This window comes from Peromyscus californicus, unplaced genomic scaffold (genome assembly GCF_007827085.1).
Source record: "Peromyscus californicus insignis strain IS unplaced genomic scaffold, ASM782708v3 Scaffold_11__1_contigs__length_118956290, whole genome shotgun sequence".
Classification (NCBI taxonomy): Eukaryota; Metazoa; Chordata; class Mammalia; order Rodentia; family Cricetidae; genus Peromyscus; species Peromyscus californicus.
The window spans coordinates 24,782,586-24,810,096 of NW_026294402.1; the positions used below are offsets into that span (position 1 = coordinate 24,782,586).

The 27,511-nt window shown below is 44.2% G+C and overlaps 1 protein-coding gene across 5 annotated transcripts in view; it reads right to left on the reverse strand.

The window, feature by feature from the left end:
• The window catches only part of Ntm (neurotrimin), a 990,539-nt gene that overhangs the window by 421,147 nt on the left and 541,881 nt on the right, over nucleotides 1-27,511 (reverse strand). The gene's annotated exons all lie outside the window — the stretch shown is intronic.

A 27,511-nucleotide genomic window follows, 5' to 3' on the forward strand; every position in this document is an offset into this window, starting at 1 on the left:
AGTCTCGGGGTTCTGGGTTCACACTCTGGCATACCTGATTTCATCTCCAAGAGGTGTGGCTTTCTTTAAATCTTGGAAGCCCAAGTAAAGACTGGCTATGCCTCAGGTCCTGTGATTTCTCCCTGTCTGCTGCTGGTTCCTCTGTACCCACATCATGTTTCTCCCTTCACCCCAGCTCTGATGGACCATGCCTACCTAGTCCCTGCGTAGGGAACAGAGTGGATCGGCAGAAACGGTGAGGATAACACCAATAGGCTCCTTTCTCAGGGACTTCCAGTCCTGAGCTCCCAATAATGACTTAAACTGTCCCTGGAAGTAGAGAGCGGAGGAGAGGATTCGATGGCTTTGTTTCCCTGAGCATTTCTACTGCATACAACCGGGATATTATTTTTAAAGCAAACTATGAAATAATAGTGAAAATAAAAAGCTCTTCCTCAAAGAGGAACATCCAACACCAGACACCAAAACATTACTACGAAACCATGATTAACCACAGCGGTGCTGGTACCTCGGGGCCATTGACACCATCGAGTAACACCAACCATTTCCATGTGGACAGTATGTAAGGATCTCCAAAGGCACTTCTCACACAATATCCCCCTCACACCACTACATCCAAGGGAAGGGCAGAGGTCAGCTTTGGAATGCGTTAGCCAAATTCAAGGGCCACAAAGGAAGATGAGCAAGCTTGCTTTTCTATTTCTATAGTTGCCCAGACATTCCTGGGCCATGAAGTATCGAGCAACTTTGTACTGGAGGTGTCAAAATGCTTGACACCAATTCATTACTAGGCCAATTCCCTACTGCCTCCTCTGGTGACTTTGTCTGATATTAAAGTCTCAGGGAACTCATCCACTGTTTTTGAACCCAGGGAACCTTTCGACATACAACGCCAAAAATGCTGGTTGGTGACTTATGGCAATAACAAATGGCTTTTTTTCCAAAGCCTATTTTGTCTCGTTTTTCCAGTGGGAAAACATGAAAAATCATAAATTAAACTATTTCATTCAGTTGAGCTGTTCGTGAGTACAGACAGAAGGCTTGAGCTTTCTTTGCTGATTAACAGGCTTATGAGTTTAAGAATCTTCCCTGAAAGCCACCGCATCACTCATAATAACCTATCAGGTGTCCCTCCTATGGTCCCATCACAACCCCTCATCCTGAGTGCCACACTCGGTGAAAACAAATCCCAGGCAATGAGGAAGGGGAAGGGACTCATTCTCAGCTTTGGAGGCATTTCCCTACAGACCCAGGCTCGAGAACGGAGAGGCTGATTCCTTTCATGACAAATTCTAATTCAGTCCCTTGCATCTAATTCCAGGTAGGTACAAATGAGCATTAGGTTTTGCATCTAGGAATGGGGATAATGACAACCAACAGCCTGTCCCAAGGGAGCTACATACATGATTAACTCTACAGGAAAAATACTTAGAAAACCATTTAAGATGGAAGAGGCTTTATTAATACATTTTTCCTGCTACTGCTTCGTTATTATGGCTAGACAGAAAAATAATCCTCAAAGGCTCCTTGAGACACTGTCTACACTGGCCTGAATGCACTTCATCTCAGACAGTCAGAACATCTGTCTCTGACCCCGAGGAAGAGTGCTGGCCTGCAGCATCCTGGTGACTGTCCACAGAAAGCCCATCAGAGCTCAGGTAACCCTCAGGAAGGACAAAGAAAAGCCACTCACAATCTCTGCTTTGTGGACCCAGGGCTCCAAACTCTATTCACAAATAAAGGTTAAGAAAGTGGCCAAAGGTCAGAGATGCCCACACAATTAACAAGACGGATCAGCTTTACTCAGACCCACTATTGTAGAGCTTTAGAAAGATGAAGATCAAAATCGCATGTCAATTGCCTTCCCATTCCCTAATCCCTAAATATAACCAGCACTTAGTGGCTTATCTTATATCCTGTCTCTGGCTTCATAAAAACTGCTGGATTTATTTTATTTTTCCCAGCATATCTGAGTTAATGAAAAAGGGATGACAGTCAGAGCAATTTCATTATTTGTGTTCTTTATAGAAACAACTTCCTCTCTGCCTCCTGGAAAGCAGACTCCTAACGAGTGCCACCTCCACCTTCTCCCCCCTCCCCCCGTCCCCCCCCCCGTTATCCCCCTCTCCTCCCTCCCTCCTTTCTCACATACACGTATACTGTACACATAAATCAACTTGTCACAGCTTGTCTCTACACTGACAGCTGTAATTGCTTCAGGTTATAAAAATATCTTTAGGACAATACCTTTCAAGCTCTCTCTCTCTCTCTCTCTCTCTCTCTCTCTCTCTCTCTCTCACACACACACACACACACACACACACACACACACACACACACACACACACACACAGAAGCAGATAGAAGCGTATGGTGGCTTATACCTGCTTTGGCACCTGTACACTAAACTAGGGTTTGAACAAGAAGAAGTCCTGATTGACAGGCAGCCAGCTGGGATTTTTGTTTTGCTTTGCTCTGTGTTACCTACAGCAAGGCTAGGGTGAGCTAAAGAGCTGTGGCTAGTCCACCATGCAAGAGACAGAGGAAGAGCAGTAGCTTAAGAAACGCCAGCTCTATTTCTCTATGAAGGCGAAAGGCCCCCCTCTCCTGGTAGAGATTTCAAATAGAAGCACAGGCAAAATGAAAAATGCAGGGCAGTTAGTGAGTGGCGTGACATCAAATAGATATTGGAAGATTTAATCAGAAAGAGCAGTGTAAATCTGGATAAAGAGGTGCCTCCAGGGGTGTAGGGAAGGGCTGGGCTTTGGAAAAATGCATGCTATTTTTTGCTCCTCTATGAATACAGGATCACAATAAAATCACTGATCATCTGGGCTACAGTCCAGCGGGTTAGGATTTCAGTGGGAAGAGCAACAGGGCAACATGAGGAGGGGCAGGGGGCTGCACGGAGAGAAAAGGGGTCAGACGGAGAGAGATCCGAGAAGGAGGAGATGAAGAAAAGGCAGGGGTATGGCTGCCTGTCCACGGGCTTTGAAACCCCTAGAACTGTCTAAGAGATGCACAAAGCAAAATGATTGTAGTGGAGGAAAGCTGTGCACGGCAACTGAATGAGCTAAAATCAAAGTGCCAAGAACACAAGGGGTAGGGATCCAGAGAACACATCCCAAGAGTCACAGAGGATGGGGCAAAATTGTCTCTTATGGAAGATTTAGGTCATAGTAAAACCTCAGACCCAGACAATCCCAGAATGATGTGTCAGAAAGGATGTGAGGAGATATGCAATACATACCCTTCACTTCAGGAAAGGAGGACTGAGCCCCAGTAGGCCATAGTAGGTATCATGCTAATAATGAGCAAAGCAGAACAAGAACTCAGGACTCCTGACACCTGGTCCAGTCACCTCTCCATTGCTCCACAACTATGGACACTGCTGAATAGATGAGCAGCAAACACTGGCTTTTGCTGCTCCATCTGGGGCCATCCAGATAACCATGGCTCTGGTTATCTGGGGCCACACACTGCTCATGATATCTCTGGGCATCCAGGGAGTCCACTGAATTGGATGCATTCAGTAACCCAGCATGTATAGGGCCCGTGTTAAGAACTAGATAAAGAATGATGAAGGAAAGCACACTGGCTTGCCCTCCAGTTACCAGCAGTCTGGTGCTCTTGGGTTTCTCGGCAGCCATTATTTACACTGAGATTCCCAAATGTTGAAGTTCTAGTGAATCCTGACTTGTACTCATTTGAGGAAAATAGGCTAAAATCTACCTTCTTAGGAATCAAACCTGTGGTGCCTGTCCAGATTTCTAGGCACCACATTGACCTTTCTAGAGTCATTATTAAGAGGAAAGGAGTATACTCGCCCTAATGAGAAACCAATTCTCTAGTCGGGTAAGCCCACACAGAGCATGCTGTCTACCAAGAGAGACGGACAGGCATATGCACTCAGGCACCCATTCGGTCCATATTATCCACCAAGAACAACTGTGGGCTTTGGAACCAGAAAGTGCAAAAGTCAAAATCCTCATGCTCTGTCTTGAGGATAGGACCCTGGGGACACAGCTGTGCTTGTAAACTAATACAGTTCATGGTACCAAGCACATGGAGCTGCTATGAGGCTGTGTGAACAGATGCAGAAGTTCAGTCCAGAGCTTGGCTTCTCCTGTGTGTCTCGGGATGATACCTGGAGGGGTTGTGTTGAGATTGTCAGGAAGGACAGGGAGAAATTCATTCAGAGGACAGGAGGAGTCTAGAAGCAGAGCACAGGCCTGGGGACAGTCATGGAGTTTACATCAGGAGGGGACCTCATCCCAGAGAAAGATAAGAAACACTACGCTGGGATGTGGTAGAAACAGGAAGTGCCTCAGTCTACACACTCCAAGCAGGAAGAAGAGTGACCCCACACTTCATCCCACTGTCCCATCCCTGAATAGGCTAGCTGTCCAACAGCTGCCGCCTATTCACAGAAGCTGAGGGGAAACAACCTGTGCTTGAGATCTGGCTTACTTTTTTGGGAGCTGTCTAGGTACTTTGAGCTCTCCTGTTCCCAAGTACACTGGAAAAGTAGAGGTAGAGAAAACCCAGGGTTTCCCCGAGGTATAGGGGGAGAAGATACCTCCAACTCATCCTAAGTAAGCCACACCTTTAGACCCTCTTCCAGGGGCTCCTTAACCCTTTTACTACCTCTATGTGCCTGCTGCAGGCAGAGCCCCTTGAGTCTGCAAGGTCAGCTTGCTGCATTCTCCATTTTCAGCATGTCCTTTGGTCTTCTCACCTTCCAACACTACAGAGCAGTCAGCCCCATAATCCTTCTAGAGAAGTTACCTATGGACATCAGTTTACATGAATGTACTCACCTACACACTACCTATCAAGTGTAATGTTTGCAAGAAGCAGCCCAATCACTGAGGAACTGATTTCTGATACCAGAACAGGCCTGTGCATGGCAATCTCTGCAGCCTTGGAACTGGAGCACACCCAAGACCTTGTCAGGAACACACGCCTTGCATACCCCTACAGCTTTCCTCCCTCAAGAATCACCTGCTACTGGTGTCTCTTCCTAACCTTTTACCCACATTTTTCTTTGGAGGATTTTACTCTTTGTCCCTTAGCTAAGAGCAGAAACAGAAAAGACCAATTTCAATGAGGTGAGGAATATGTTCTATAATATACTGCTTCAATTATACCTTTTCCTAGTAATGACTTCCACACAAATATCATTTTGGAAACCAGAACACCTGGGTTCCAGTTCTTCTCAGCCTATCAGCAGATCTCACTGCTAATTTGGACATGTTAGGACTTTCACTTGTCAAATGAGCCAACATCCTACAGGGTCAGTGAGCCACTGTGAAGACCAGCCAGCTAATTCATTCCAATGGGCTAACACGTCTCTGAAGAACAAAGAGAAAGATTCCAGAGTATGATGACAACCCTTGGGAGGCAGGGATCAAGGGTCTGCAGTGGCAGTCCTAGCCTGCCACTTACTTACTGTGCAGAAGTGCCTGGGTCTCTACCTCCTGACTTCTACACAAGGAGCTTGGATTAGAAGCTTTCCAAGGACCCTTCCAACTCTAATAGACTGTGATTATGATGCTCCTCAGCCCTCTTCTCAGAAGCAGTTTACCCTTCAGAGTCACTTATCTGTTCCTCCTGTGCAGAAATAGCCTCTTCCTCCTGCCCTTCCACTCTCCAGTAAGCCAAGGTACCACTTCAGAGTTCAGAAAACTATCATGCAAGGTAATTAATGAGCTGCCCCAGATCTAAGGCAAGCCGATGGAGGAGTCAAGATGATTAAAAGTCTTCCGATAAAGGGTTTCTTTAAGGAAAAGAAAATCCCACAATGCATCCAGCAATGTGAATCTTCAATAAATATGCTGTTAATATTTAACTGGCATTTATTTAAACTTACAGTAACTGTCCTATTAAATCTAAATTAATTGCCCATTTGGGAATCTTCCCCTAAAGCCTAGCTGGGACATGGCTGTCTAGATCATAGCCTATACTAGGCATCTAGCCATAAAAAGAATACTTGAGTCATTCTTCCAAGACTTTGCTATTGGAATAGCATGGCTGCAAGAGTGGTGGAGGTAAACTAGGCTAGTAAGTTGTCTGTCCTGTGACTTTCTGGGAGCCTAACTGTTTCTGCTCTGCAGTAAGGGACTACTCTGCTTCATTACTGTTTTTATTACAGAGGGCTACAAAAGACACACTTTAATAGAGGAATATAATGTACTTTGAACGTTGCTTCCCTCTGCCTTCTTACCCCCTTTCCCACTCATCTCTGTTCCCTGAATAGCTTTACTTCTAGTGTCACGCTGTCTTATACACATCCGACTTTATGTGTAAAATATCTAAAGTCTAGGACGTATAAACTGAAGAAAACATGTGGCATTTGTCTGTGGATGACTTAATTCATTTAATATGATTATCTCAGATTGCATCCATTTTCCTACAAGTGACACAACTTCATTCTTCTTTATGGCTGAATAAAATTCCTTCTCTCTCTCTCTCTCTTTTCTCTCTCTCTCTCTCTCTCTCTCTCTCTCTCTCTCTCTCTCTCTCTCTCTCTCCTCTCTGCTTAGGAATATTTTTCTTTTGAATACATGCTATTCAAGTGCCCCACCACAGACTACAGGTCAATCATGACCCTTCTTCCTCCTTTTTGAAGTTTGTGGTTTAGATTCACTCTTCTTTCTTGGGTCCCATCATCTCCCAGGCTTCATAAATAAGATATTTACACTTCACAGTCAGTTATGTACTCATATCTACATACATGAAGGCACATAAATAGCTCGCATACACGCACAAATAGAAATACACTTTCATGTGTCATGAAGAACATTTTGTAATGGTGGTCATCTATAAAAGAGCTGTGAAATAATCCCTGAGCCATGCCGCGTTGTCAGGGGTAGCCAGAGTGTAATTGGCTAGAACTGATCTTTGCACTTCCTGGAATCAATCAATATTGTTTTATTATAAGTGTGATCCCGGCTGAACTTCTGTGATGTTATTTCACTATGATTAGAAGACGTTTACATTTGCCCACATACTCACACTCACTGGCCTCATCAGATACTTATGCTAGTGAGATGGGGATTTCAGACAAATGTTTCAGTCATACGGGTTGGTGCTCAGGCAGCATCAGCTTCAAACCAATGTGTCCAGGCTGTCTAGAATCCAAACTTTCCTCAGGGATCTGGGAACAGGGTGAGGCAATCACAACCCTTTCTAAGATTTCTGAAGGTTTAGTTAGGTTTCTCTGTGTTCTGTTTGCCTTGCAAGGCATGAATGCAGATGAGCTGTAGCTAAGGACAGATGCGGAGAAGACAGACTACTGAAGGGAAGGTAGGCAGAGAGGAAGGCAAGGCATCCACACAGTGTAAAAGGACTATGCTTGTTCTTAACCACTTGTGGAAGGTTTAAATTTGTCCTGTATAAAAGTCAAGTACTTTTTTTCTTTTTTACTGTTTTTCTAACTAAACTCATATACAAACCATCACTTGTTTGTGGGGTTTTTCTTCTCCCTTCAATCTCTGTCAAGTTAGACTGAAGACAGTCCAGAATCTTCACAATGCCTTCAGTTAATAAAAGAAATTCCTGCTTTTCCAAAACATCTTTCTTCTTTATTTTACTGACACTTAGAAAGTGGAGAAAAATGAATGGCATTCTGAGTTGTTCTGTGTTATTTTGTTGTCTTGTCCATTCACCCTTACTGGATGCCATTTGTTCTAGGTTTTACACAGTAGAATGTGGAAGGGCAGTGTTGATGCATCAAGATCTTGGATCTCTCCTCTCCTGGGGCTTAACCCCTTGTGGCTTTTTTCTCCCAGAAAATAACAATTTCCCTCAATCTCCTGTATACTTCCGCCTCGGAGTTTATCAGAGAGCTACAGGAATCAAGAAAGTGAGAACAGCTTCTAGAAAGTTCTAGAGTAGATTTCCCTGAAGTCAGGTAGCTCTAATCATGGAGGAGAGAAAATGGGGGTATGTTGTGAGTATACATGTGAAGCGGGCATAACATATGAAAATAATTTACCTCAGCTTTCACAACAGTTTTGACAAGGTGTCAGGATCAAAGATGCCTTAAAAAAAAAAGTAGATGATGAGAAGTCTCTGTTTTTTCCTCCAAGACAGAAAATTAGCTTAAAGCTAAGATGCAAATCAAGCATAGATTGACATGTTTCTATAAGGAGAAGTATTAATAAGAGATTCCTCAAAGGACAGTCGCTAGGACATTTTTTTTCTTTCTTTCTTTTTCTTTTTTGTGAATGATCTGTCATAGGAAATTCAGAGGGAACACACCTAGGTTTTCAGAAGGCATTGTAGTCCATTAAATAATTCAATCTTCAGCTTATAGGAAGGATCTCAGAAAGACACAAACTTATGTGAATATGTGGGAAAGTAGACAAATGGAATTTAACAGGCCTAGGAAAATAATCCAGTGTGTACTGGTTAGATATCAAGTCCTGGATGGATAAGAGACAATACTGTGTGGTAGACTGAATATGGATGCTGTAGTTAATGGCCTTGACTTTAAGTTCAGGCTCCACAAACTGCCAGCATCACCTTCAACCATGCTCTTACCTCTCAATGTCTCAATTCTCTCCTCTATTAAAATGAAATAGCACTTCCTATTATGTCGGCTGGAGGGTTAAATAAAAAAACACACATAGTGCCCAATGGCATGTTGCGCCAACCCCAGAAACAAGAGCTACTGATTTTTCCTTCTCCAGCCCAGGAAGTCACTTTGTAATCAGTTATCACCAGTGGCTCTCTCTGCATGGTCCTAACAGTACAGTTCACAATGTGATACTATAAATGTTTCTCCACCAATAACAGAATTTTCCCACCCCAAAAGAATACTGAACCAATGTTGTTATAAAAAGATACTAGAGCTATATTAGGGGAAAAAATAGAAACAAACAAAAAAACAATACTTTTACTCAAAATTACTCAGACAAACCATCCAATTTTATATTCAGTTTTACTGGGATAGGGTCTTGTTTCTGGAATGCAATGAATGAGGATGATGCCATCATGCCTCACTTTACTGTCTCCACCCTGAACTCTGCCCCCCACTACTCAGTCTCTTAAACCCTCTGTCCTTCTGTTTGTCTCTTTTCTCTCCCACATCTGCCAGGTTCTCCTTCCAAAGTACATGGAACACGAACCCACTTCTTTCGGCTTCCACGTCCTCACAATGACCCCCTTCCTCCTGAGTTCTTATCTGAGTTACTGAGATCTCGCTTAGGTAGCCGGCCATTACTGACTCCTGCCAGATCTACTGCCGTCTCCACACTGAGAGAAGGTTCCCCGAGTGTGGGGGCATCACTTTCCTCAATTAAGTCCATAGTGGCTCCCTGCTGCCCTTTGAATGAAGCTTTCAATGTTTACTTGGCTTCTGAGCTCCAAAGACCCATTCTTTTTGCTTTTAGCTTTATCTACTGTCACATTTTCTCATAGCAAGCCAGGTTAGAACTTATTAAATTTGATGACTATTTTAATTTCTTAAAAATTCTTCTTTCCAAGCTCTGGACCTTTATATATGCTGCTGCCCTTCTTGGAATACTGCCCTTGTATTTTTCAGGCTAAATTCTATCAGCCTTTTCAGTTCCTAATTTCTCATAGAAGGATCTATTACGTCACCACATGTTACACCCTCTACAGCAGTATTTCTCACAACAGCCACAATATTCAGGAGAACGGAAGTTTTCTCTTTTCTGATCCATTCCTGAACCCTAACACAAGATCTGGCCCTTAACATCTTGATGAATATTGACTGAATTTCCATGGCTGTTACAGCTGGGGAAAAAATCAGCAATTAAAATTATTTGCTGACAAGGCTTCCAAATCAAGTAACCTTAGAAAGATGAAGGCATGCAATATAAAATAGTGGGCCCACAGCTAATGATTAAATACTAAAACCAGAAAGGACCCAAAGAAATAAAGGTAGCAGCTTAAGGATAAAAGCAGTTGTGTCTATATGGAAGGCTATACCAGCATATGTGGTATCTAAATGGCTTGGATGAGTGTGAGGGTGATAGGTTTATTAGGTCACAGATGTTTGACATATATCTATAACCTTTGAATATGACTCCCAACAGGATTGTGACTGTCCAGAGCAGGTAAGTAGGACATCTGAATTGATGTAACCTGTTGTGACCTTTCTAATGTCATGTTCCCATTTACCCAGTGATTCAATTGTCTGCATGGATGGAGGTAGCAGCACTGTGCTCATCTTCACCTCTGTATACTTCTATTACAGTCCATTCTAGAATACAGGGGAATCCTTGGTGAAAGCAGTTCTTAAATGCTGCAAGACAGTGTGGGGTGTGGAGGGGGGAGAATGATAGAGAGAGCAGGAGAGCTCAGCTTTAGACAGGATCAGTTGGATACCTTAAGCTCCTATTCCACACACACACACACACACACACACACACACACACACACACACACACACACACTTTCACTCTTAGCCACAGATGAGTGCATAACATTCACTGTTTTCCGAACACTGCCACCTGATTTAGCTCTAGCTATGCTTGGCAAACTCCTCCCACAGGGTGGGCTACTCAGGAGTACAGCTGGTTTGTAAACCATCTTTAAGACCCTGGTGCCCTGCCTCACTGACTCCCTGTGTCAGCCTACTTTCTAGGGTTTGATGGGAAGCAATTGGCATTCCATAGAATTCTTCACTTTTCACGATAATGGAAGAGAATGTCAATAACCATTGAAAACAATGGACGATGCACAGGCTGTGAGCTTCTTATGACTTGCTTCATGAGAAGCTGATAAACTGTAAATAACATCATTGGAAAACTATAGCATTTGCTTTCCTTTCCTTCAGACATCATGGAATACCATGCACAGGACTCCAGAGCTTTTACGAAAAAGCAAGCCCAAGTCCAAACTGGGAGAATTTTATAAAAATTTTCTCCAAATAAAGATTGGAGTAAGTTAGTACGAAAGGATGTTTCTGCTTGCCCAGATGGGATGAACAAACTCTTGTTACGTTCATTGCAAACACAAATGTAGGCAGGTGGTGTGATATGTAGGACTCGTCTGTGTGTGTGTGTGTGTGTGTGTGTGTGTGTGTGTGTGTGTGTGCTGAGAGATAATTAAATAATTGCACAGATGATCAATAGCCACAAGTAGAATCCATGCAGAGAGGAAAAATACAGTTAAGAGAAGAGAGGAAAAAGGGAGGGGAAGTAACTCATAATCACTGTGTCTCAGCACAGAGGGGTAAAGTATATTCAATATCAGCAATGTTTGTGAGGAGGAATTAATAAATAAAAACTGTGAAAAAATCTCTAACCTAGGTCCTTGTATTTCCATCTTTCTTAGAGGCCTGTTGGCTGTACCTCCCCTAACATAGACACTGTTCGGATCACTTTCAGTCTTCTAAGAGAAAGAAGAGCTTTGTGCCCTTTTCATAGCCTTCCTCAGCCGGCCAAAATAGAAGAGCTTTATAAATGAAGTTATCTAAACATTTCCAAGATAGCCACTTGGCTCTTGAGAGAGAGTTAAGTATAGTCTCATAACAAACCCACTCCAATTCCAAAATCCAACCCTGACCTGATAGCACTCTCCATCCAAGAATAACATTAATACTAATCAGACTATTAGCCAGGGTGCTTGGTTTGAATTTGAAAAATTGGAGAAACGATCTTATAAATTATTTTCCAAGGATATCATCTTTAAGCATTAACAGCTATAACTGACTCTGAATTCTGGGAAGTGAGCATAATTACATGGAAATTGACACGACACAAATGCCAAGAATTCTGTTAACCTTTAATATCTTTTAAAAACTCCTTCCTTGTAATTATCTCTTTCTTTTGTTCTAAATGTTACTGATGAATATGTAGAGGTGTAAGCAAACAAGAGGGTAGATGGACTGTGGGATCTTTGTCTTTGGAATTCTAGAGTTCTCCAGATGTTCCGTAAGATACCAAGTGATGAATAGTACACTTGGAGTTTGGCTGGATCCAGAAGTTGTCTCCATCTTGGCATTTTCTCTGCTCTTGTTCTCTGCTCACAATTCTCCAGGCTGGGTGGAGTTCCTTTGCAATAGGAATTATAGTGGAACTGTAGGTGTGAGTCAGTGGGTGTCTAATGCATTTCCTGACCCGTTCTGTGTCTTTGCAAAAGTCACTGCACCTTTTCCGTGCTTTGGATTTCCTTTCTGTAAGTGAGTGTGATGACATTTAGCTTCAACTGCAACAATATTTGCATAGTGCTGTAAACTTTACATAAGACATTTACATCTCTTATCTCACCGGTGTCTGGGTGTCCTATGCATGCCCCCTCCTTTTCAGACTCCACTGCCATCACCAAGGTTCTCTTGTGTTCTCTTTTTCTCTATCTACAATTTTAATTAAGTCTTAACTCATTCATTGGCCTCCAGCCCTGCCTCTGCCTAAATTAGTCCTTAAGAGCCAGCGCAAACTTCTTGGGGTGGGAAGTTGAATGGGTGCTGATCATCACTGTACCTAGGAAGCAAGATCTGCTATCAGGACCATGAGACCAGAGAGATTTCATGGTCAGCAATGTGCTGACTGTTCATTTGTGGATGTCAAATGCCTTCCCAATGTTTAGGTGAGTGAAACCTTTTTTCTTCATTTCAGCCTAAAATTGAATTTCACTTAACAAATAAACATACATTTTCTTGATCAGTTTTAGCATTTACTGAACCTCCAAGAATGTATCATCTTGCAAACCATGGGAAAATTGCTTTACTCATTCAGATCTTTGCTAGAAGTATCACTAATTTGGGAAATCGTATCAGCGGTGGGAATGTTTATTGTGGGGTGTGAGTCACTAGTACTACATGTCTGTGACAGCCCACTATCAGTGTGTCTACCATGTTCACGATCACTGCGCAGATAGAGGCAGCTGTGCTTCCTGCATCCTGTAGTAAAGCTGTGTCCCAAGATTTATTTTATATTGATTACTGTTTATTTATTTTTATCCCAAGATTTACTTTATATTGATTACTATTTACTTATTTTTATCCCAAGATTTACTTTTTTTTTTTTTTTTTTTTTTTTTTTGGTTTTTCGAGACAGGGTTTCTCTGTGTAGCTTTGCGCCTTTCCTGGAACACACTTTGGAGACCAGGCTGGCCTCGAACTCACAGAGATCCGCCTGGCTCTGCCTCCCGAGTGCTGGGATTAAAGGCGTGCGCCACCACCGCCCGGCAAGATTTACTTTATATTGATTACTATTTATTTATTTTTACAGATCCAGCTAGGGCATTACATGGTCACTTTTGAAGTAGGTGTAGAAACGGCTTATTTTACTTAAGAGTCTAAGCTTTACATGGTAATGAAGATATACACTATTTTTAAGTGAGTTTTAGTTTAGTTAAATTAAGTAATAGCTGATATAAACAAATTATTTGAATCCAGCTTTACCTTTCTTGGTTTGATCGCTAGTAATGTTCTTGGCCTGTTCAGGAAGCTTCAGCAACTCTCTCTGCCTATGGCAAGCTTGCCATTGAGACCTGTGCTAGACTAAACTACAGCTTTAGGCTTGGCTGTGACCTCACTGCCCCTCACTGATCTTCAACAACTCAATCAACGTGAACTTCTTCCAGTACTAACTAACTTCCAGAACTAACTTCCTGTAGGTCTTTCTGGACAGTCACACTGATATCCATAAACTCTATATGAAAGGATGCCTTTCTGCCTTTCATAATTTTTAAAATACCATTCAGACAGGACTAGGGTAAACTCCACTTTCTCCATGAAACATTATTTTAACCAATGTTCCCCACTACTGGAATAAATCTTTAACATATGTGTGTGTGTGTGTGTGTGTGTGTGTGTGTGTGTGTGTGTGTGCGCGCGCCCATGTTATGTATACACATACATATATGCTATAAATATGCATATATATCACAATATAAAAACTTAGGATATACATACATCTGTGTAATGTATGTTTGTTATGTTTATGGTTCTTGGTATTACACATGACTGCATATTCATTTGATCTCACCTATTGTGGGTTAAAAGCTTTCTGGAGGAAGGCACTTTTATTTCTGGTTTCTTTATTCACCTTCCCCATGCTGTGCAATGTATAGGAATGAGAATGTAAGTTCAGCAAACACTCATTTAATTGAGCTGCTACCTCAATCGTTGCGTTGGTCTAAGAACTATTGTCTTTCCTTCATAGAAGAGGAAACTCAACTCTAAACCTGGAAAGTTTTTGTTTGTTTTTTGTCTTGTTTCAGGGGTTATTGTTTTGTAGATGAGATCTCATTGTGTAGCCTGGCAGGTCTCAGACACTCTATACAGATCAGGCTGGCCTTGAAATCCCAGAGATCCACCCACCTCTGCTCCTGAGTGATGATTTAAAAGTGAGTGCCACCATGGCCACTTGGGGTATTCTTTTTTGTAAAGCATCAGGTAGGTATGCTGTAGAGGTAGAAGAAATCATGACCTACCTCCAACTCATTCAAGGTCTGCGTCTGCATTTAGAAGAGATACAGAGTTTGGCCTATGTTTTCACACACATACAATAAAAGAATCAAACAAGAATCAACTAACTTCTAGATCAAAATTCCAATAGAGATGTTAGAATTTCTATGACTTCATGTGCAGCTGCTGAGGCAAAAACTTCCACTTTTCAAAACCTCATCACCAAACAGGCTTGCAGCTTTCTCCATTTTAAGAATCGATTCCAACAGATTTCAGGCAGAAAGAAGACACAAGTTTCCCAGAACCTTCCAAAGGCTTGCTGGTGGTGGAAGGGTCAAGCTCCAGCTGTGCTCCCTGGCCCAGTGCCAGCCCTGACGGAGCCCATCCATCACAGCTGAAGCCTGCCCTTCTCCCACGCTGCTTGAGTTGGAAATGGAAGTGGCCTTTTAACAGAACATTGTCTTAGGATTGCGTGAAGCAAGGCTGACAGAGAAAGGAAGATTCATTCCTGACACCAATCATACTAATATGTGTCACCAAAATGACATTTTCCCTTTAATGATGAAAAATGCATCAGAATAGAGGGAGGGGAAGGAGCAGCCTCCCATATGCTGCTCTGGCCTGGGCGGGAGGAAATCGCTGCTGCTGGTGGTCTCAAGGTGGAGTAGGTGAAGGAATGGATGGTCAGCTCACCACTGAACAAAAGAAACTCATACCTGGTTTAGAAAAGCAGGCTTCAAGCAAATGGAAGCCTCTGAGTGAGGTAATACCACTGAATATGTAATCCATCCCTCATGAAGCTCTCTGCCTGGTTTTTGCATAGAACTGTCGCCATATTTTTCAAGCCCTGAGCAGGAGACTCGGGGCTGATTTTCAGGGATGCCATGTACAATTCCCTTATATCAAGTTTTGCAGAGTTCCTAAGCCTCATAGGAAGGTAATGCTGCCGAGTCTCCATCCCCAGCCTCTCGGATGTGAAAGGGCTGAGATTGAAAAACCCAGGCATAATGCAGGTTCCCTGTGCATACCCAGGGACCAGTGCATGGGTAAGGGTGATCCATGGAAGGAAGAGGAGGTACCACCAGTCACAGTTCCGTAGACCAAGTGCACAGATAGGTGAGGACTGCACAGAACTTGGAGTGTGCTCCCTCATTTGGTGAGCAGTTAGAGAAAGAGAATGTGACTGCCTCAAATGCTCTCTGCTTCTCAACTTCACATCTCTCTATCTAGAAGTCCAATGATGGTGACATCTACATGAGGCTTTCTTTCCTCTCCTTCCTTTCCCATTGGAAGAACCTGGTTCCCATGGCATTCATCCACTTACCTCTCTTCTGCAGCTATGCATGGCCACATCACACAGCAAGAGTGTGAGGAGAAAGTTCATATACATGAAAATGAAGCATGCATAGTCTCCCAGGCCCCACATTTCTGTCTTTATGGTCATGTGATTGAGGGAGAGATGAGAAAGGGAAGCTGCTTTCTAATAGTTTCTCCAGGAGGTTCTCCTGTGCAGACCTTTGCTGAGCCATTAGACTCCCTACCTACCACCAGGCCTCTTTTGTGGCATCAATTTTTAAGATCCTGAGAGTAAAGGGTTTGATTAGTTGCTGTCAAAACCATCCAAATAATTCTATTACCTTCAATGCAGAGAAGTGATGTGGTAACTTTTAAAGACAATATATGTGGATTCTTTTATCCAGGCTCTAACTTGTTCTAGTCTGTGTCCACATAGGCTTTCTTGTATCCCCCCACTCTTGCAAATATTGGCATGCCTAGGAATCACATGATACCAGGGGACTTCTGAAGTTTTTAGACTTTCACAATTCTGTGCAACGTTAATTAGCACAACACCCACACATTAGCTAACCTGCCAGCAAAGCAACACTACATCATCATCTTTATGAAGAAGGAAACCGAGTCCTTTACATCCTCTTATTTGCATGAGTGGGCCTCTGGCTCCCTCCTCCTTCTCCCCCATTTTCCTTTTCAAAAGTCCTTTATCCAAGCAGAGATGTGGCTTTTGACAAACTCATCTGGACAGTTGAGACCCCAAAGAGACTGACAAACAAACAGATTGTTTAAGGCAGACGCCATAACGTGAATCCCTGCAAATAACTGAGACCATACAGTCTACACCCTCAAATGGGGTCAGCTACGCTGTCCTCTGCTGTTCTTGGCCTTTTGTGTCTCCTAGTGGCCTTTCAGACACAAAACTCCCCAGCAAGAGCTCCGAGGCCCAGATGACTCTAAGAGCCTCTGCCATAGTGGAGAGGAAGGACAAGGGAGGCTGTTCCCAGGGAAGCTCAGCAGACAATGGGAGGCAACTTCCTGTCCAGAGGCAGCCTTGCTACCCAGCCCCTCTGGAGGGAGTCGTCTGCATGAGACATCAGGGATCCCACTGAGATCTTTCTATCAGAAACATGTGTTCTTGATTCTCCAGGGTGCCAGGCACCACTGTCACAGTAGGGCAAGCACCACGCTCTCCCCACCTCTTCTTCCCACGATAGCATCTGCTTCCGGAGAGGGGGCAAAAAAAAGAGGAACTTGGATGAGGCAAGATCCTCATGCTTGTTCCAGCCTTATGTTCATTAGGAGAGGGCCAGACTGGATTGCCTTTCATAGCAGCTGTGAAAACCAGTGTCCAGCAGAGGCACCATGGCAATCTAGCATCCAGGGGTTGAAAGTACTCCATGCCCTGCTACAGTTGGAAGCAGGCCATTGCCTCCTACAATAGAGGGCAGTGCATTGACGAACTGCTTAAGAGATAAGATGTGACATGCTGAGAAACTTTTAGTTTGCATGAATTACTTTGCTCACAGAATATTTGATCCACTTAAGGAAATGACAAAAGTTTCTACTTTCACAGCTGCCACAATCACAACTGCCATCAAAGTGTTGGGTCTGTTGGGGAAGAAATGATACACTGCTTTCTTGTGTAATTTAATTCTGCTCCACCCGTTCTGTCCAGAAAGAGTTATGTTCCCACTTGGCAGATGAGTAAAGTAAGGTTCACACTGGTCAGGAAGCCAACAGAGTTCCCACTGTGAATTGTCTAAGATCTTAGCTTCAAATTGAGCCTTCTAAGTTCATTTTTACTTAGCAGCACTTTCCTCAAGGAGGGAATCTAACCTCCCTCCTTGAGGAATGCTCTCTCTGCTCCTCTGCTATGGCTCCTTTGAGAGGACAAAGAGTCCTTAGGATAATGGGAACAATTTATGAAGGGCCAGAAGAGCAGAGTGAGAGCGAGAACCATTGTTAAGAAGTAGGGCCAGTGAAAGCATGAGTCACAGGGCAGAAAAGGAAAGCAAGTCCACAGTGCCTGAGCAACGTAATGAGCCCGCCATTCACAGCACAGCACTTCTCCTCCAAACATGTGGGAAAGCAGCAGCGTCTGTTGTCCACAGAACAACAGGCAGGATTGATCGACAACACTGGGAGCAAAGAGCAGGCAACTCCCCGGTGGTAAGACACTGTGGTAGCTTTCTGGGTGGCTATCGGTAGTTTTTTGCAGAGCCCAACAGGAGAACCGAAGCCTGCTGTCTGAAAAGGTGTCTGCTCTCGGTGAGATGGCCAGCCTCCTTGATGTTGTGCGGCATGTGGTCGGTCACATAAAATGCACACTTGTTACACACTGGGAATATGAGTCCTGGTAGTTTTTAGACTTCCATCCTCCTATACATCATCTTCCCAAGAGGTCCCGACCTGTGAAGCAGCCACCACATGAGGCCCCCCAGCTTATACCTATAACTGATAATCAAGTATAATGACCTCTAGATACCCATCAACAAATCCCCTCTTCTCCACAAGCACCTCTGTCATGCAGATAGGGACAGATCTCTCTCTTCTGAATTTCACAGAACATGTATCTACTAGAAGTGCCCAAGCACACCGCCTTGGGGTCCAGCTGAGTGAAAACACAGGATGTGTGCCCTCCAAAAAGATATGCTTGTTGTCTCTATTGCTTCTGTCTTTTTATTACATCAGCTTCCTTTAGCATTAAAAAAGACCCAACGTAGGGCCAGAGAGATGGCTTTGGGGTTATGAGCATAGTTGGTGGTTCCTACAGAAGATTCAAGTTCCATTCTAAAACTCCAGGTTCAGGGGCTCTGGTGCCCTCCTCTGGTCTCCCTGGCACTTGCACTCACATGCACATACCCCACCCACATCCACACATAAATAACTAAAAATAAAAATAAGTCTGAAGAAAATGCATTTCATAAGGCCTTTGGCAGTATCTCCATTATTGCTGCCATCTTGTGGGTGAGGAACGAAGGCCTAGAGAACTTTTGAGGAAGACAAGTCCACAGGGCTGGGCTAGAGGACACCTGGAATTTATTTGTACCCTGAGCTGAGTTATGTGCTTGCCTACCTCTCCAAAATGAGCCCAGAATGACAAGTTGAAGGAATAAATGATCCCAGGCTAGAGATCTTCAATGTAACAGTTGAAGAGGAACCTCGGGGGAGCTGCATTTTAGAAAGGAACCTGTCAGGAAGCATGTGTCCAGGATGATAACATCGACAACGACAACACTCATTATGAGCTTTTCCACAGACATTTGGGTGGTGATGTTTATTCAAATGACTAGGGGTGGAAGTTGTTCAGACAATTTTGCTCTTATAAGTTAAAGGAACAGAAAATCAATCTAGCACTAATAAAAGATGAATCAGAATTGCTCAGATAAACCCAATTCCGCAACCACGCTTTACTGCAAAGGAGAATGCAATGCGTGTGGATTTCCTTGTTTCAGTCCCTGTAAACCCACAGAGCTCTCCGCTCCCACCTCAGTCTCCCCTGCTCTGAATAGTCCGCTGATGGCCATTACAGCCTGCAGCCTCACCATTATTAGCACTGCAACACCTATTAATTGCAATAATGAGCAGGCTTCACATTTAAGGAGACTCTCAGCCTGCTCTCTGGCGGCTTCCAAATTTGTTTAGGAAGCTTTGTCTCCAGGAGGTTGTGGTGTGGGTCTCTGCAAAGGGCTCCTGGGGTCAGAACTGCAGTGTGTGCTCATGTGAAGGAGCCACGCAGGTGTGCTCACTACCTAGGGGAGCCACGTGCTTTCTTGCAAGCAGGGAACTAGGTCAGGGAGGAAGGCACTGTGGGAGTACACTGTGCTGCCAAGGAGATGAGCTTTGGGTGTGTTCTGTGAGCAAGAGGAAGGAGATTCAAAGGGGGTGGGGGAGTAATGGCAGGGTGAGGGGGGAGGTTGGATTGGGTATTAAGTTCAGGTTGCCTTAGAAGTTGCCAAGTTGGAGGGAGAGGGTTCCTGCAGAGATCTGTACTCCCTGAAGAGACACCCAGCCCATCTGGGAAACAGTTCCTCATGCAAATGAGGTGAACTTCTGAATGCCGAACTCCCCTGTTTCCATTCCTTGACTTCCGGCATCCATCTTGTTTATTACAGACTCCTGGGGGCCCATTCTCTGCCCTTTCCCATGTTGCTTTTCATTTACTCTCTTTTCTCCTCATTTGTAAATGATAAACGTCAAGGGATGAGACTGCTGATTTTTACTGGGGAGATTGGAGTCCTGTAGCTTAGAACCTTGTATAAGCCCCAAGACAAACCCCCAAAGGAAGGACGTTTTCCCTTGAGGACATCCTGATGCATTTTTTTAAAGCCCACCCACTGGGCCGTCAAAGTAGCACACAACGTGACAAAGTGGGTAATTATGTTTCACTTAGCACACATCAAATGAACAAATGGCCAAAGAGCCTGGAGTGTGTGCACCCATGCTTGCCTGAGGGAGTGGATAGGGGGAGGCTGGAGGATGGCTTGGGGCCCAGCTCACCAGGGGGATCTGGCCTTTAAAGGAACCTACAAAGAACCTGTAGCAGAGGGAGGCACTGATCCTCTTTTCTGCCAGTGAGCTGAAGTGGAATCTGCCTGGTCGTTGGCCTCTCATGTCCCTTTGTTTGGTTTTCATGGAAACCTGTGTTTATGGGAAAACTATAGGCACCCTGGCTACAGACAGATGTTGCTGATCTCGGTCCCTCATCACCTTCAAAATGCTCCTTTGGAGGGAGGAGCAGACCCTTTCTCTGCTGGTGCAATCACCATTGTTTCCCAAAATCTGCATGTGTCCTCTGGGTGCAGGTGACCCTAGGCTGCCTTTGAGAAGGGATCTCTTTATCTCCCCCTCCCCACTGGACACTTGCTGCATCTCTAGGAGAGGGAAGCAGAATGAAAGGTGCCTGTCACTGCAAAACAAACCAATAAAAATTAAAGAGAATTAGAGCTGGCTTCTCTGGTGCTAATACCAAGACTGGCCTTCTGCCTCACTCCTGAGGGCCCTTATCTCCTCGCCCCTTCCCCGCATTTCTTCACAGTCTGGGAAACTTTGTCGCTTTAAAATTTAATTATATAAAATCCTGCTCCCTTTACCCCCTGCGGATGAGCAATTGTTCTGCTATTTCTATAAAACGCCACAGGAAATATGAAAATAGGAGGCAGGATTTGGAGCAAGACTGTTCCTGAATGCCTGTGGTTAGCAGCGTCAGAGATGGCTGCATGGATTTTACATCTGTCACAGGGAAGTGGAAGGTAGAGAGGGAGGGGTGGGGGGAGAGGGGAGACAAAGAGAGAGAGACATACGTGAGAGACAGAGACAGACAGACAGAGAGGACACATGGAGAGACATACCAGGATGCCACAAGTGACCTATGACCTGAAGGAACTGAACTTGAGAGCTGAACTCAAAGCAAGGCAGCCTGAGGCATGCCGAGCTCACTACTTACTGCTACAGCAGGAGAGCCAGGAAGGCAGATGGGTCAAGGTGAATCATGAGTTGGAGAGGAAAGGAGAGTACCTTTATCTGCAGAATGAGACGACCTCTTCAAAAACAAGCTGGGCATTAGTCACAGACACTTTCTTTCCATAACCAAATAGCTAGCTGGGAGAAAGACTGAGTAAAAGCTAAAATGGCAGGCACTGGAGGCCAGAGCCAAGGTGCCAATCATGGTTGGTCACCTGCAGAAGGAAGAGCTGTGGCAGCTAGACTCGTCTTGCTGTGTTTCATCTCAGAGGTACGATGAGGACGGCAGTAACATGGCAACCAGAAATTCTCTCACAAAAGGGGCCTAGGAGGGCGCAATTGTAATTATTTGGATAAGTAGGTTCAGTGTAGCAGTACTGCAAAGAACATGGGGGAAACATCAGACTGAATGGAGGTGATGGCTGCTTATGACTGTTACCAGCAATGAGACAAGAGCTAAGCTGTGATATGCAGCAAGTCTAAACCTGGAGATGAGGCCTGCTGAGGATCTAAGGAGTTAGGAACACTTAGCAGAAGAAATAATTTTGTACGTTTAAAGAAGAGGTCTAAAGATGCCAGTGGACAAAGAGGAACCAAGTTATATCAAAAGAGCAAGCATGTGGGGGTTCAAGAGGTAACAGGCAGCTTATTAAGAAATAGGGAGAAGTTGTTTGAGCCTGAGGAACGGAGAAGGCTGAAGCCAAACAGCTACTCAAGGCATACTGCAGAGTTCAACTGTCATTTTGCAGAAAATAAGGATTCACTAGGGTTTTCCTTTTGTTTTACAGGTCATCAAAGTCTTATTTTTTTCCAACTTTATTTAGGTGCAATTAACAAATAAAAGTTGTGTTGATTCAAGGCGCATGACTATTATAATCTTCAATGCTTAGGTTTGAATCTAAGGCCTCCTGTATGCTAGGCAAGCACCCTACTTCTGAGCTATATCCACAGCCTCCACAAGATGTTCTGATGCACGTGTGCATTGCTAAATAGTTCATACAAGCAAGCTACTCAGTATATTGAGAGCAGCACATAGTCACTGTGCCTGTTGTACTAAGAGGACCCACAATCTACTCTCAGACGTTTTGAGTATACCCTGGGTCATAGTTGGTGATAGCTACCATGCTGAGTGTTAGCATTTAGATCTACTTCTTGGAATCCTGGCCAAGAAGCAGATAATACCCTGGTCCCCCAGGATCCTGACACCATCCTATGATCCTTTTAAAAAAGAATCCCTTCCCCTTCACTGTCTCTTCTTTCTTCCTCTCTCTCTATTCCCAGGAGGTGTGCACCTCCTCTCTCTGTGTCTCTCTCTCTCTCCCTCCCTCCTCCCTTCCCTTTCTCTTTCCCTCCCTTCCCTTCTCTCTTCCTCTCAATAAAACTTACCACATGGACGCTATGTCTGCATAGTGTAGCCACCACCCACATTGTGTCTCTTTCCTGTGGCTCCCACCCGCCGTGACCACCCCTCAATGTGCCATTTTAATACCGAGTATTGCATCTTTGAACTCCTTTTATGACTGCTAGTTTGTATCTCCACTAACATCTCCCCGTTTCACAGACATTTTCAAGGAAATGTAGAGGCAAGATCCAAGCTGTAGTGAGCCAACACTGGAGTAACGACCAGCAACAGGTGACCCGAGGGGTTGAAGATAAGAAGGAGGTGCTGCTGTCACGTCAAAAGCCGTGAGAGGCTCTAGCTCTGAGGGAAGCATAAAACGCTAGATTCTACCTAGCTGCTTCTCCTCCATCCTGGAAAAGCCTACACAGCAGAAGAAATCTGCATGTGCTAGACACTGCTATGATTAGTGAATATGTCCCTCATCATCACGTATCTGGGTTAGTTTAGGAGAGCAGTAAATCTAATTAATGCTTGATCTCTTCCAGCCCCTGCAGATGAGGAGCCACATCCTGAGGACCAGCAGGTCAGTGATGAGAAAGGAGAATCTGGTAGGGGTTCCGAAGACAGGTTTGCTTTCCTTAAACTGGCACCATTTTCCCTTCCCAACATCTTTTTCCTAACTCCTGAAAGTCCAAGTAGAGGTATAAGTGAAGAGACTATCCAGCTACAAGGTCAGGAAGATGACCCTGAAGATGACAGAGGGAAAAGATAAGAGAGTGAAATGCCAGTGACGTCACCGAGGTTATCATCAACCTTGGACTGGAGTGATTGGAATTCCTATCCACAGTCAAGTCTTGAACTTGGGGGTCTGTTATCAGCAGTGGAGTACAGATCCCGATACCAAAGTAGTCCTGAGATACATGCCAGGGTGACTTCTCTGTGGAAGTATGCCACTACTAAGGCACTGCTGTTATCACATCAGTGGTAAAATGTGTTTTCCTTTGCGATTTGTCAGGGGGGTGGGGCGGTGGGGTGGGGGAGGCCCTTGTCCCCTCGATATTCTGCACATCATTAACTCACAAAATCAACTATTCTCTGTTGTTAGAGGTTAGTCATAGATTTCTTATGAGACTGTGAAGTAATGTGGTCCAAATGCTCAGCATCATAGGTCCCGCCTCAGAGGAGAATACAAGTGTCAGTTTTAAAGCACTTGCAAACTGATGGTGGCTGAGGAGGTGCCTTTCACGGGATCTTCCCGATAAAGAAGACCCACGTGGAACAACTGAGAGGCTACCACAGTGAAGCCCAGTCAGAGGGCAGTTTCTTCTCTGCCATGCACAGACCAGTAAGTACAGAGGAGAAACAGCCACCTTCTGGTCACAGCAAGATAAGAAGAATCTGACCCTAACCATTGCAGAGAGGAAAGTGAAGACTGAATTGCCAATGGTACCATGGACCTGCCTCTCAGCCCTCGACCACCTGTGGCTGGGCTTCGTGATCTCAAGTTAGGTTTTGAACTTGGGTTTCTGTCCTGAGAAGTGGAATATGGGAATTGCAGATTCTCCAATGGTTTAACATTCCCCCACCCCCGCCTACCCATTTGGGAATTCTCTCTTGTGAAAAGGAACCTGGGCCTTTGTACTCAATGAGCGTGATCACAAATGGACACATGATAAGGACTGAAGAAAAGGAAGTGTTTAACCAGGGCAAAGTGACTTAAAACGAATTAAATCAAACTTGGATTTTGGCTCCTTGGAACCCTGGCTGTGATTGGTTTGCCCTCACTCAGTGAGAAAGTTGAGATTGTGCTGCTTAGCGGGGCTGACATGGAAGAGACAAGTTTCTTGGAACAGGTAGAAGAATGAAGGCAAGACAGAGAGCCAGATCCTTAATCTTCAAGGGACTCATCTACTTCCTTTCTCTCCATGGTTGATAAGAATGAGTCCAAGTAGCTTTTGACACAGACGTCAGGCTCCTGTGCTCTCTTATTCACTGACTCCATCTCTCAATGGCCATTATGCACTGATTTCTTAAACAGAAAGCTCACTTGCTCTTGGACTGTAAATAGGTGGCCCTAGGCCCACAGGCAGCACCAGACCATCAGGGAACTTCTTGTATGAAATTTATCTTCTTCTCCATCATGTAACGCCAACAGCAGCCCAAGTACAAAATGCTCCTCTGTTGTGGTGGCTGATAATGCAATGAGGCTTCATCCCCTCTGTGAGCTAATGACATTTGTGGGGAGATGACAGGTGGGTATGAAAATGGAATTGGATGGGGAGGGGGCAGTCTCTGGCTCTGCTCCCTGCTCTTTGCTGTTTCTGTCACTTCGCTCCCAAAGAAGAGCGTGGGTTGATATCTATTAGTCTGTGCATCAGGATTTTCATCTAATTTCATAATGAAGATGTTGCTCCATCAGATACAGACGACATGTCAGCAGAAATGCAGAAGGTCATTTTTATGTGTCAGCTGGCTCTCAGCGGGGCCCCCACCTGCCTGGAATGGTGCAAAGCATGCTGATTCCAGGGAATGGCTCCACCAGGCTAGACTGATCACCACAGAGAGGCCAGTTCTTTGTTCTCCTTCCTGGAAGCCCGTTCCTCTCCAGCTGGAAGCTCTGTGAGGACAGGAGACATTCTGCCTATTGGTTCTCACACATCTGTGTCTGGAACAACGTGAAAGATACTCAGTTTAGATGCATGGTACCTAGGCTTTCCAGATCTGCTTACTCTCCAATGCAACAATAAGTCAAACCTACCTCTGAGGACTTGTTCTTTCTTTTGGAAAAGAGGTCTGTCTTAGTTAGGGTTTCTATAGCTGTGACGAGACACCATGATGATGGCAACTCTTTGTTTGTTTGTTTTTTGAGACAGGGTTTCTCTGTGTAGCTTTGCGCCTTTCCTGGAACTCCCTTTGTAGACCAGGCTGGCCTCAAACTCACAGAGATCTGCCTGGCTCTGCCTCCCAAGTGCTGGGATTAAAGGCATGGGCCACCACTGCCCGGCGATGGCAACTCTTATAAAAGAAAATATTTAATTGGGGTGGCTCACCTACTGTTTAGCGGTTTAGTCCATTATTATCACGGTGGGAAGGAAGGCAGGATGCAGGCAGACATGGTGCTGGAGTTGGAGCTGAGAGTCTTACATCTTAACATGCAGGCAACAGGAAGTGGTCTGAGTCATTGGGGGCTATCTTGAGCATATATGAGACCTCAAAGCCCACCTCCATAGTGACATGCTTCCTCCAACAAGACCACACCTAGTTTAACAAGGCCACACCTCCTAATTGTGCCACCCCCTTTGGTGGCCATTTTCTTTCAAAACACCACAAAGTCACAAAGCTGAACCAGTGCCAAGGATCTCAGCATCAAGTCAACTCAGTGGTCACCCAGCTGTAAGTTCACATTCTGAAACCCTCTGTGCCTTAGTGTCCTCTTTCATGTAGTTGATATTTAAGGTACCTGCCTGCCTTGTAGTTGCTGTTAAGCCTGAATGGGATGAAGCATGTTAGGGGATAAAGATGGGCCCGGCATATACCAACCACTCAGTAATATTAGCAAACGTAAATTCTTCAAAGAAAACTAAGTTTTCTCCCCAACTCCCTTATCTGAGTCTTTTCTTTCTGGGGAATCTAAAGTAAATAAAATTCCTTCAGGAATTGTCAATCCATTTCTCAAGGCCACATTAGTGTCCCCAACTCAAGACAGGATGCCAACTAATACTTTTTCATATCCACTTTGCCAAGATTCCTGTAACATGGGGGCCATAAGGCGAAAGTTAAACACCCTGGTTACATAGCCACATATCTCAGCTTTGCATTTTTTAAGCTATGAGACTTCATGCGTACTAAGCATGTCAAATACATCAGTTCCCCTATCTGTATTAAATAGGGACATTGATACTATCTAGTTCCTGGGGTTGCTTTAAGATGAAATGCATTAATTGCCACTAAGAGTTTAAAATAGCTCCTGCAGCTACTGAGCAAGTAATCTGTAGGTAACAACTATTTCTATCTGTAGTAGCCACCACTCCCATTGCACAAAATCTTTCAGCCAGTTACATGCAGGCTGGGGACCCCTCCCATTCCATCATCTAGATAAGGATAGTAGGTCATTGTATGCACAAAGACACAATGCTTAGTTTTCCTGGGTAGGTGACCTTGAGTGTCTATCCTAACCAAGAACCTGTAATAGAGTTGGGGACATAGACTCCTTTGGGACAGTAGCTTGTCATTTTCTCCTTAACACCTTCTGCTTTAATATTTCAGACACTGAACTTCAGCCAAAGAGACTGAGTACCTGACTGGAAGTCACAAAAAAAACGAGCCCTGGTCTGCATTCTGGAGTTGCTTGTACAGCAGTGAAAATCAATTCTATTAAGACTTTTGTCTCCTTATCTTGACAACATGGGAAATACTGCTTTGTTTTCTGATTTAATTCAGAGATTCTGATCCTAACTCTGGGGTATTTGAGATTTTTTCTTGTGATCTGAACAGGACCTGATACCCGGAAAGAGAACTGGGGTACTTAGCTAGCTGTGGGATCTCCTTGGATTTTATGCCATCCTCTGGAGCAGCCCACAGTTCTTTGTCCCCTTCCGAAAGGTTTCCCAAGGGGACCAGAAATATTCTGACCTTTGAGTGTGGACCATTAATGTTCTGACTTTTTCTTCTTAATTATTTGAGATGTTATAATTGGCACAAAAAGGTTAGGTGCTGGTGTGTCAGTCTTGACGAGCTGCAAACAGCCAAATCAGAATGTCTGATTTCCTCGTTTGTGAGAACTGCCTGGAATACTGTGGGTGTGAGGGCTCGGGGAGAGAAGACCTTCCTTATGCAGGTGTGTGTACCATGACAGGTTTTGTGTTGTTTTGTATAGACTTGTCAACTTACTTAACCTAGTCTATACATCATTTTCCTAAACTTCTTTTTCCCTTATTACCTAGCTAATTAGGAAAAAATAAGTGATAAAACTATGTAGAAATTCTTAACTCTTGATGACTGCATACTATATCAAGTTTGAATTT